Source organism: Miniopterus natalensis, chromosome 7 (genome assembly GCF_054644295.1).
Source record: "Miniopterus natalensis isolate mMinNat1 chromosome 7, mMinNat1.hap1, whole genome shotgun sequence".
NCBI lineage: Eukaryota > Metazoa > Chordata > Mammalia > Chiroptera > Miniopteridae > Miniopterus > Miniopterus natalensis.
The window spans coordinates 72,188,698-72,200,733 of record NC_142087.1 but is presented as its reverse complement, the minus strand read 5'-3'; positions in this window follow the sequence as shown (position 1 = coordinate 72,200,733).

Genomic DNA, 12,036 nt, shown 5'->3' with positions numbered 1-12,036 from the left:
TTTTTCTGCTCGCAGCAGTGAGCCCTGATGACCCACTGCCCGGGGAGCAGCTGTTTGGAGCATTTGGCCCAGAGGAGTGGGCGGCGGGAAAGCAGGTCGTTCCTCTCTCCCGGAGCATCTGCCAAAGCAGCGCAAGTGCTCAGCCTCTCAGAGATCATGGCCCCTGGGACGCACAGGCTGGGGACCGGACACGTGTGAGATTTGTCTTCCCAACATTTTTTTCTCTTCTTTATTTTATTGCACACAGACCGTATCCCTTTGCAGTGAATACTGTCAGTTGCCCAGCAGCTAGCTCAGGATTTATTAGCCAGGTAAATGAGAGGGCAAAATGAAGACATTTTCCAGAAAATAGAAAAGGGGGAGGAGACATGGAGGAAGAATTTAAAATAACATTTGCAATTATTTAGGGATAGGCTTATGCTAAAATATTAAGTACAAAAAGCAAGATTAAAAATTATATCTTTCAAGCAAGGTAACATTGAATTCCCTGTCTACATATACACAAGGTGTCCCCCAAATGTATACCCACTTTGAATAATTCTGTATGCCAATGGGTTAAATAAACCTGGAAAGAGGGAAACATCAGTGGAGCCAGCAGCTCTTCAAGTGTGTGCACACTTTCTGGGAGCCCAGGATGCGCCCGCACAGGGGGGCATGGCGGGAAGGGGGCCGAGGCCCCAGCGGCGGTTGCTGTCGGGCCCTGGGAAATTCAGTGGCTATTTTGTCCTTTCTCAGGTTTTCTGTTCTTTCCTCAGCTTTATTTAGCCACCAAAAGCTCTGGGTGCACGAAGTTTCCAAGCTGCAAGGACTCTCAGAGGTACAAATAGCCTTGAGCTGCGATACAGGGGTACCGGGGTTTCGCCCGTCTCTGCTGCCGAACTTTTCGGGTCACCATCGCCGGGTCCCCGAAGGAAGCGCTTCGGTTCTCGACCCCGCCTCCGAAGTTGAACATGCCCCGCGGTGTCCGCTGAGGCCAGATCCTGAGGCCTGGCTGTGGGCTGTGGACCCCTCGGTTTTCCAACTTTTCAGAACTCGAACCGTCTTCGGGAACCGAGTACCTTCGAAAACCCAGGGATCCCTGTATTTGAACCTTTCTCAGGAGCTGAGCCTCCAAAAGGCAACTTGCATTTTCCCCGTGAAAGACTCTCCCTGGCTCTAAGAAGCCACCTCCCTCTCCTTGAAAGCCCCGGGGTGTTTTAAGTTTTCATCCAGATCAAAGGGAAGGACTCAAGATGCAGGAGCCAGCACCTCAGAGTCAGCCTGGTCACCACCGCCCTGAGGCCTCTGCCCTGGCTCCACCATCAGCTTGGGGGGCTTCCCTCCGCCCCCTGGAGGCTGCTTCTGTCTCCTCTGCAGAGGCTCCCTCCTCCCGGGCCTGTTGCTGGAGCTCCTGGCACAGGACCTGTGCAGATGACTCACAGAACCACCCAGGTCTCTTCTAGATCAACACCTGGATGCTGAGGCCCCTTCCCCCACCTACCTGGCCTTCTTCCAGGGCTCACTGGCCAGGTGATGGTTCCACCATCTTCTAGAACCCCAAGCATCCCTACATGGCACCTGGGTGAGCCCTGCCATTTATAGCTTCTGAATACCTTAAATCCACCCACTTCTCTCCGCTGTCACTCCCCACACCCCCACCTGCCGCCCTAGGCCCCTCACCACTGTCCATACAACCATGAGCTCCCCGGAACACCTCCATAGCCACCTGACTGCTCCTTGCGCCTGCTCAGGTCTGTCTCCACCCTGTAGCCAGAGTGAGCTTTGAGGACACGGATCTCACCCTGTCAACCCCCTTCTCCACACACTCCCCAAACCCTCACTGACACCCCATCACTCCGAGGAGAAAGGCAGCTTTCACACTGCTCCGTCACTCTCCCTCTTTTTTAAAATCCTTTTCTGAGGATATTTTTTTCATTGCTTTTCAGAGGGAGTGGAAGGGAGAATGAGAGAGGGAAACATGCATGTGAGAGACACACATGGACTGGGTACCACCCGCACGTGCCCTGATCGGGATTGGGGATAGAGTCTGCGACCCAGGTATATATGTCCTTGGCCGGATGGAAACCAGCACCCTTCAGTCCTCAGGCTGGCACTCTTAGCACTGAGCCAGAGCGGCTAGGGCTAATTAAGTAGTTTAATACATTCATGATTACAGAGTTTAAATGAATTTATTACATTCATTGTCCCTGAACTTAACCTTCAGCCAACAGAGTAGGGGAATACTACCACTTCTATAACATTGCTGTAAGAGTGTTTTTACATTAAAAAGTGGTAAATAAGCCCAGGCGGTGTGGCTCAGTAGTTGAGCACCGACCCATGAACCAGGAGATCAGGGTTCCATTGCTGGTCAGGGCACATGCCCAGGTTTCAGGCTCCATCCCCAGTAGGGGGCGTGCAGGAGGCAGCCGATCAGATTCTCTCTTATCATTGAGGTTTCTACCTCCCCCTCTTTCTTCCTCTCTCTGCAACAATAAAAACATTTTAAAAATGATAAATCAGAGGAATGCTTATTTTTCTGAACCCTTGCTAGTGGAAGAAGGCTAAAGTGTAAATTGGAGAGCTTTCTCTAAAGTAATTCTGTGAAGTGCTTCAATGGCACCAAATTGCCTTTAACAGTTTCAGACATGCTCGCTGGCCCTGTAACACGGGGCTTGCCCTGTTCCCGTGCCCGGTCTCCCTGCAGCAGCCTTGCGGCCCTAGCAGGCCTCCGGGGTGTGCAGCAGGCTGCCCGGGCCTGGGCACAGTGCCTGTGGCTTGTACCTGGGATGACATAATCAGAGCAAATGGTGCAAGATGTCTGGGCACCGGCGCTATTTCTGGGCCTGATGAAGACAAGGCTGAACTCTTCTCACAGCTGGCGATGGAGATGAGAGACACTGGGAATCCAGGAGCAGGGCTTTGATTTTGTTTCTGCAAGAGGCAGCCAATCAATGACTCTTGTCATTGATGTTTCTCTCTCTCTCTCCCTCCCTCTCCCTCAACTCAATGAAGATAGATTTAAATTAAAAAATAGATATGATTCACACAGTGGAAACCCGGGTTAAGCCCGCCTGGCCTCCCTTCCCCTGCACTCTGACCCAGCAAGGCCTGGACCCCGGGGCCTCAGGGCGGGGCCACCGAGAGGGAGCCTCTGCAGCCTAGAGAGGCCCCAAGGCCGCCGGGGGCGGGGCCCAGGCGCCTTCCTGCTCAGGCTCTGCAGAGGGTGGGGTTGCGCTGCTCCGCGGGAGTCGACCCCCCTGTGGTGGGGACCTGAGGCCTTGCCCTTCACCCTCCGACCTTCCTTGTCCCTCGTGGAGCCGCCTGACGCTCCTCGTGGGGGCGACAGGGGTCCCACCACGGCGCGTCCTTCGGGCAGCGGGGGTCGGGGGCCGACGCCCTGATCCAGGCGCTGGTGACCTTGGAGGACGGGTCGTGGGCTTCAGCACAGGGAGGGGAAGCGCCCGGCCGCCCTGGAGGGCGCTGCAGGCCCTGAGGCCAGAGAGTCGTGGACGCCCCAGGGAGGAGCAAGGACCTGCCTGGTCCCCGCTGGCGGGAGGGAGAGGCCCCCCCGCAGTGGCTTTGTCCCCGCGCACTGGGCAGCCTTCCCCTGTGTTCCCGAAGGTCAGCCCGGGGAGCCGATGTCCCCCTTTTTTTTTAATGTTTGTACTGATTTGAGTGAGAGGAAGAAGGCAGAGAGAGAGGGACACACATCCACATAGATTAGTTGCCCCCCAACATGCGCTCTGCCCTGGGCCAGGGGTCAAGCCTGCTACCCAGGCACGTACCCCAACCGGAAATCAAACCCGAGGCCTTTCAGCCCACAGGCTGATGCTCCAACTGCTGGGCCACACTGGCCAGGGCTCCTTCAGTTTTTGAAATTAGTTTTTGGCAGATATAAAAATTATCCCTTTTTAAAACTCTATGAAGGAGAAACAGCTGTCTTTATGAGAAAGTCTTGTTTTCAAAACAGGTTGCTCGCCATGACTAGACAATCTATTAGCAGTGCCAAACCCAGACAAGGTGGTGAGGGAGGACAGGTTTTCCCTCCTTTGGTTCCCTGTCCCCCTCCTTAGCATTTGGCCTGCCTTCCCCTCCAAGTTTTCTAGTGTTTTCCAGTCTTGCCTGGCTGGAAATAAAGTCACCCGTAGTAAAGCCTTAGACAGTTCCTGTTACTCCTCTTGGACTGTTTGCGCTCTTACAGAAAAGAATGGCTGCAGGAAGCAGGAGTTGAACTCCGCACACAGGCAGAGAAGAAGGGCGGGCGATGGACTCCTGAGCTGGCGGGTGGCGCTCGGGTGAGTGGAGGCTGCGCGCTTCAGGCCGGGAGGGCTTCACTTACCCAGGACTCAGACTGGACCTGATGGTCCGTCCTGGTGAGGAGAGGGTCTCAGGTGGGTTCTGCCACTACGTTGCTTTGCTGCACATAGCAGTTCATCTCCACCACTGGCATGGAGCATGAACTTCCTTTCTGTCACTTACCATCCCAGCTTGAGATCAAATCCCTTTTTGTTTGTTTGTTTCAGGCTGAACGAGCATGTTCGTTTCGTGGCACTATTGAATATGTGGCACCAGATACGGTCAGAGGGGAGATTGGGGACATGACAGAGTGTGTTCTGTTTCTGACACTTCTTTATATACCTCTCTAAAATGTGTAATAACTTAGGTGTGATAACCAAAGTATAACAACTCAGGCACAGCCTTCAGCAGAGTCCCCTTTCTTGTTGTCTTGATGTTTCTGTCCTTTGCTTCGTATACATGAACACACTGTGATATCTAGTGTTTTGGTGGGAAAAGATAATAGGACGGTGAGGACATTCTAGGTTTCCCTTTATTCAGGTTTTGTTGGTGAGGGTAATTTCTTGTTTTATAGAGTAACAGTCTTTGTTAAAGGAAACTTCAAAAGCAACTAATTCTTCAAGTCATAATTTTTATGTAATTGCCATGATAAGAGTCTATATCTTAAGCAAAGCACCAGCTGCAACTCTATGGAAAACAAAAATCATGCATTTTCTGTTGCATGGGCCCTGCTCTTTTAGGACACAGCCGAGCCAGAGTACAATACAGTACAGAGGTGTCACTGAGTGCATCATGCAGGATGATTTTAATCAGTGTGTATTGACATTACTGATTTTTGTTAGAAAAATACATGAGACGTATCGTTGGCTGTTTCACCTACGGTTGATATTTGCTTTCTAAGAGGTCCTTGAAAAGGGAATCTTTCTTATTTTCTTCCTCCCAATTTCTGCTTTTAACTTTGAGATGCTGGAGGCTTTCTTGATTGTCTCTTCAACAGACATAAGCATCGTAACAATCCTCGGAGAAAAAGATAATCCAAGATAGTCTAAGTTTGTTTTCCTAAGCCCTCTAAAGAGGTCAGTTTTCCCTCCCCCCTTTCCTTTCTATGTGCAAAATTAAGGCCTTGAAGAGGCCTGATTCACATATATATATACACACACACAAATATATATACATATATATATATATGTGTGTATATACATATATTTAACTATCTCCTTGCTGTTTTCAGAGAGAGAGAGGGAGAGAGAAGTCATTGACCAGCTGCCTCCTGCATGCCCCCTACTGCCCTCTAGTAGGGATCGAGCCCACAACCTGGGCATGTGCCCTGACCGGGAACCCAACTGAGATCTCTTGGATCATAGGTCATTGTTCCACACTGAGCCACGCCGGGTGGGCTAGGTCACATACACTTATTTCCTGTATTAAAGGTTGCAGGCCTGTCCATTTCTTTCGTAACACTTTTGCTTTATTAATAACTTTCTCCAAATAAGGGATTCAGACTATTTTTTGCTTCCCCTCTCCCTCATCCCCTTTCTAAACCTCTCATGCACAGCACAGATATTTTAAGTGTGGAGAATGCTTGCTGATGGCTTATCATGTTTAAAGCCTGTCCTTCGACTTTTCATGACTAGAAATCGGATTGTAGAGCTGTGTCAATTGGTTTCCAATCCAGCAACAGAACATTCTGAGGGTCTCACTCACATGGCAGGAAAAGTGCTCATAGAAAGAAAATAATTGAATTGTTGGTTTAGTTAGGTTGAAGGTATTCTTTGAAGCTCTTGGGAAATTTGGTAAGAATTGATAACTATTCAAATTGGAAAATTACCTTCTAAGACCTAATGGAACCAATTTTTTTCCTAATCCTAACCCGGGGCTATGCTCATTAAGTTTAGAAAGAAGGGAAGAGAGAGGGAAAGGGAGAGAAGGAATTTGGTTGCCGCCCGGACTTACCCCAACCTGGGGATTGAACCCAAAGCTAGATAGGTGCCCTGACTGGGAATTGAACCCACAACCTTTGGGTGTAGGCAATGATGTTCCAGCCAACTGAGCCACACAGGCCAAGGCATGCCACCTGTTTTTAGGAAAGAAAACCTTATATTACTCCTGGAATTTCTGTACCCTGAGGTCCAGAATACAGCTAAGTTACGGGGAGCCCATGGAGCACCTCGATGGCTCTGAGCTGCTTCCGTGAGACACACAGTGTGCAGCGCGCTGGTCGCGGCGCCTGCCTTGCACTCACTTCCTGTGGTTTCAGTCGGCCTGAGCCTGTTTTCTACGTCATTGATATGTTTTCTCTGTAAAATAGGTCTAGGCTCATGGGTTTTGCATCATTTCTCTGAAGCCTTGGCCCTGACATTTGGAAGCAGAGAGTTGAAGATGTTAGCATGGAGCCCGGCCGGCTGGCGTGGCTCAGCAGTGGAGCATCGACCTGTGACCCCGGAGCGGCAGGTTCGATTCCTGGTCAGGGCACATGCCCGGGTTGCAGGCTCGATCCCCAGCAGGGGCCGTGCAGGAGGCAGCTGATTAGAGACTCTGGTCATCGATGTTTCTCTCTCTCTCTCTCCCTTCCTCTCTCTCAAATCAACAAAGACATATTGAAAAATAGATAAATAAAGTTTTAGCATCCAGTTAATATCTCACTGGCATAAGCTCACATACTCAACCATTATTGAAATCTTGTTTTGCATAATTATAAAAGAAGTATTTTTCAGTAGATCAGGATTCTTTTAATTATATGTAATTTGCTCAGTTCTCATTTCTGGTAACTACATTTATAAATTTGTTTCCCAGTTAGTTCCCATTTTATTTTCCTTTACTTTAAATGTCAGCATGCTTTCTGCAAATGAAGGCCATTCGATTTATGAGATAGGCTCTATAAGAGGAACTGATTTAGGTTGGTATGAAAAAAGTAACACCTATAGGTGGGATTTTTTACATTTTCATTTGTGTTCTTTGACTTTAAGTAATTTTATAATATTTATCGGAGCTCAATAATTAATAAAAATGCTAATCGGTACTTTTTCCCTCCCTCTACCTTGAGTCCAAAGATTTCATTTACTTAAAAAATTTTTAATTTCTTTTATATGAAAATTATTTTTTTTGTCTGACTAGGGTGGCTCAGAGGTTGATTCAGGAGATCGAGGTTCGATTTCCCATCAGGGCACATGTCCGGGTTGCAGGCTGGATCCCCAGCAGGAGGTGTGCAGGATCACTGACTCTCTTTCATCATTGATGTTTCTGTCTCTCTGCTCTCTCCTTTCCTCTGTCTGAAATCAATTAAAAACGTTTTTAAAAATTCATTTTTAATTATCCAAAGGAGAGCCATTACTAGTTTACAAAATAATTACAACACTTTTAGCTCATTGATTGACAGACTAAATGTTTAAATTCTGTTCTGAGGATACCTGCATATTTGTTCTCTAAATGTTTTCTTGCATATGCTAATTTAATACTCCTTGTAGAGAAAGCTATGTACAAAATATTTTTGTTAAAATATCTTCTAAATATGCAGCTTTATTTTGCTCATTTTTCTTTCCTGTAAATTGCATGTTAGTTAATATTCTATAAAATTGTTTTGCAGGCAGTTGACTGGTGGGGTTTAGGTGTCCTGATGTATGAACTACTAACTGGAGCGTCCCCTTTCATAGTCGAAGGGGAGCAGCAAGCCCAAGCTGAGATACTAGGCAAGACTTAGCAAAATCAAATGAATATACTCTTGCCTTAAAGGAACTGATCACATTTCTGTAATTCGGCTGATAGAAAAAATAATTTTTAAAAATGGGGATGGACAAGATTAGGTTTAAATGGCTATTTTCCATTTATAATTCAATAATGTAGATATATAATTTTTCTATTTCTTTGTATTTTATGTGCGCATATAGATTTTAAGTTGCATGGGGAGAGCCCAATATTTTATGTACCCCACAGTGCTTAGCATGGGGCGTGAGCCCCCATGGCCCGGGCCGGGCAGCATTGAGTGCCAGGGCCAGTTGGAATGTGGGCGCAGAGGCTTCTGGGATGCGGGCATGGGGACAGTGGCCATAGAAACAGTGGAAGGTGGGGCACAGAGCAGTTGGGCTCAGAGCCAGTAGGTGCAGAGCCAGTTGGTGCAGAGACGTCGGGCGCAGAGACTCTGGTACAGAGACCTTGGGCCCAACACAGTGGGCGAAGCCTGAGGATGGATGATGCGAGCAGGGAGCTCCTGGAGCTCTTTCTTCACGGCCCCCTCATCGCGTGGGTGAGTAGCCAGGCTCCCTACTACGTTGGTGCTCCGGCCCTTCTCCCGCCTGCCTGTGGTCCCTACAGACCCGACTATTGCCCCTTGGGACCCCGGGGAAGTCCCAGCACGTTGGGGTCTTAGCAGGTGTGGGGTCCAGACCAGGGCCTGGGGTCGGGAGGCGTTTCCAACTCGGGAGCATGTGCCCCCTGCAGCGTCCCGGCCCTGGGCTGGGAGTGGGTGGGCCTGTTCCCATCAGGGTGCTGGGCTGCCCTTCCAGGAGGAGACAAGGTCTGAGTGGTCACCCCAACCCCTGTGGCTTGGCCATTCAGGTAAAGGACTCCCCAGAAAATATCCTTGTGTAGTTTTTGAACTGAGTCCAGGTGGTGAATGGTGGTGACGGGCGGGCCTTGGGGCACGTCTGAGTGGGAATGTATACAATCTGCGGTGGGCACAGTGATTTCTAATAGAACAGATGTGAGCAATTTGTTGAAAAGTTCCTTTTATTTTTCATTTCTTTCCTGTTCTGGGACACTGGGAAAAAGTGGGGAGAAAGTTTCCCTCCCGCTGTCTCGAATCTGTTGCCTGGAGTAGGGCAGGGAGAGGGGCCCTGAAGAAAGGTGGGCTTGGAGCCTACTGAAGCATGGGTGGGCCTTGGGTGACCCCTCAGCCCGCAGGCCGCGGTTGTCCTGACGAGCTTCAGAATGTGTGTGGGGTGACTTTTCCTGCCTTTCTGCATCCTGCTCCTTCCAGGTCAAAACCTTGCGACCCTTTGAAGGCAGCAACGATGACAACCTGAGGGTTTACCTGAGTCTGGTCGATGGCATCTTTCTTAACCAGATCATGGTAGAAATGTAAGTTGTCTTCAAGTTTGTTTTCAGGTTGTAAAAGGAGACCTGCAGTTGCTCTGGGAGGGTCCTTGCCCCTGGGCCAGTGATATCTCAGTATAAGGGCCTTTGCCGCCCTTCGTTGGGGTGGGAAGAACTGCAGGACAGTGTGTTAGCAGCTTGATTGATGAAGGACATTTAGAACTGTAGAGGGTGCAATTAACTTCAAAATCAGCTATTTCATGTGGTTTAAGCAATGAAATGAAAAAAAACAACAAATCACACTTTTTGGGGATCAAGGAACTATAAGGGACAGTGTCTGCTTACAAAATGTGTCAGGGGTTGGTCGGGAGCATCTGTGAGTGACTAAGGTTTCCCCCTCGGTAAGGACGCCTGTGTTTCTGAGCCACACCCCTTAGAGCCTCACACTAGCCTAGACTTGGAGAGGACTACATGCCACTGGAAGGGAGGTGTGGCCAATGTGGGGAGACGCCATTTCCATTGCCATGTTTCTTTCCCTAGCGATCCCAGGCCTGGATATCAACCCATCAACCAGCAGGTGAACAATGATATTAACCTCCGGACTGAGAACTTAAGCATCCTGGTCACAAATATCAAGACCTTCTACCAGGTGAGGGCAGCTCTTGGTGCCCCAGGTGTTCTGTGCCCCTGACACCGACTTCACTCAAACAGTTGCTCTTTGCCCCTAGCAATGCCTTCACTCAAACCTTTCCCCACGGGAATCCTGGAGGAAATGGTATTCACATTTAGGCATCTCCTTGCTGACACTTGGTGTGTTTTTGTCATTTTCATCTTTTTCTTTTTACCTTGTGAGAAGGTTCAGACATTCGATGTCTTTACTTTTCCAGCAAATGTTGTTTGAGCTGTGTGGTGTGCAAAGCACGGGTGTCTGGTGCTGTGAGAGCCCCAGAGATGAGCCTTGGGTCGCCAATGTGGCCTCCAGCACCAGTCACACTGGGAGTGGCTGGAATTCGTGAGGAACCTGGAGGATGTTCTTGGCCACAGCTCAGCGAGTCTTTGTACAGCAGCAATTCAAGGGCTTGAAGGAGATATGGGAGCACACGAGGGTTATGTTGGGCCAGGGCGGTCATCGACGAGCCTCTAGCTTGTTCACAGGAGTAAGCTGTAGGGTGTTCCATTGGCCCTGCTGTGAAATCATCCCCTTTTCCTTTATCAGTGCTTGCTGGCAGGATACTGAATGTAGAGTTTCAGCGAGCTATGCAATAGAGAGACTCCTGAGAAAATTTGGAAACCTGTTTTTAAAAGGTTTAAGGTTGCTTTGTCAGTGAAGATTTCTATAACAACCAATTTCGTGAGGCCAGGAATGCTTATGGAACCTACCCCCTTCTTCGTCTTCCATATAATTTAATTTGTATCTTCTGAGTTATAAGATCCAAGTCCCATCTGCTCAGGGAAGACGACCTGGCCTGAGGCCCTCGGGAACGCAGGGGTGGGTGCGGGTGTGAGCTGCCACACCGCCAGGAGGGCTTGTCAGAGACACCCCGGCAAGGGGCTTGGCTGATGGCTGGTGGCTGGGCCCGCTGTCAAAGGCCCTTGGTCCGAGGGCCAGAAGGCAGCTGCTCTCCCACACCAGCTCTCCGATGGGTGCAGATTAGCTGTGACTCATCCCTCTCCCAGGGAAGGGGCTGCTGTACAGGAGAGAAGCCTCCTGATTCACATCGTGTCCCGGAGACCTGCTGAGCGCCAGCGTCCTGCATGATCGGTTATAGACACCCGGCAGCACCTCTTTCATTTTCATTCTGTATTTTCAATTGCACAAGCAGACCGTAGCATATAAATAAAGACACCTTTTAAAAAGACACTCACAGCTGACCCTGCGGTCCTGGCATTAACACATCTACTTTGACCCCAGGTCTCTGTCCATAAGCAGACATGATGCGTATTTGGTTGTGATCCAGGCAGAAGTGCAGTTAGCTTGGACTTTTCACATGGTTTCTATCCTAAGTTTTCCTTCCTCGCACGTGGCTTGCTCATACTGACCCTGTAGTGGCCGCACGCTCATCCTGTCATTTTCTTAATGCCTCTTTATTTTTGTTTCCTGTTCTCAATGGTAACTTTTCCTCTTTGTTTCTGTAGGATGTTCTCGAGCAGCTCGTAGTCATGCGTTTGCCGAACGTCACGATGATGGGCAAAGATCCGCTATCTGGTGAGTGAAAGCTGTGCACACAATTCTCGCTTGCCTTAAATAATACACAAACGCACAAGTAGAAAACAGATGCATTGTGTGCACCCAGGTAGGAAGCACTGAGTAGACAAAGGATTTTTTTTTCTTATCTGATTTTCCCCCCTACAACCAACTAGTGTCTCACCAGTGAGATTTTATAATCAGATAAGCCTAATTAAATATGTTGCTTTTTCAATGTAGGCCGAAGTATTGAAGAAGTCAGGAAACTGCTGGTGCTGATGCTGGGCTGCGCTGTGCAGGTAGGGCTTGGGCAAGAGGGGAGGAGGCCTGCCCTTAGCCATCTCGTGTTGGGGTTTGTGGGGATTAGACCCCACCTTAGTGAGGCAGGAGGGAAGCTGCCTGAAGCGCAACGTGACACATCCCTGGCTTCCTGAGAAAAGGGAGCACTCATTAGGTGGTAGCCACTGCTTGTCCCAGGGCACCTTTGGCAAGAAGCAGGTGGGGTTTGCTCAGCCCAAGGTGCCATTAGCAGATGGTCCCTGGTGTGG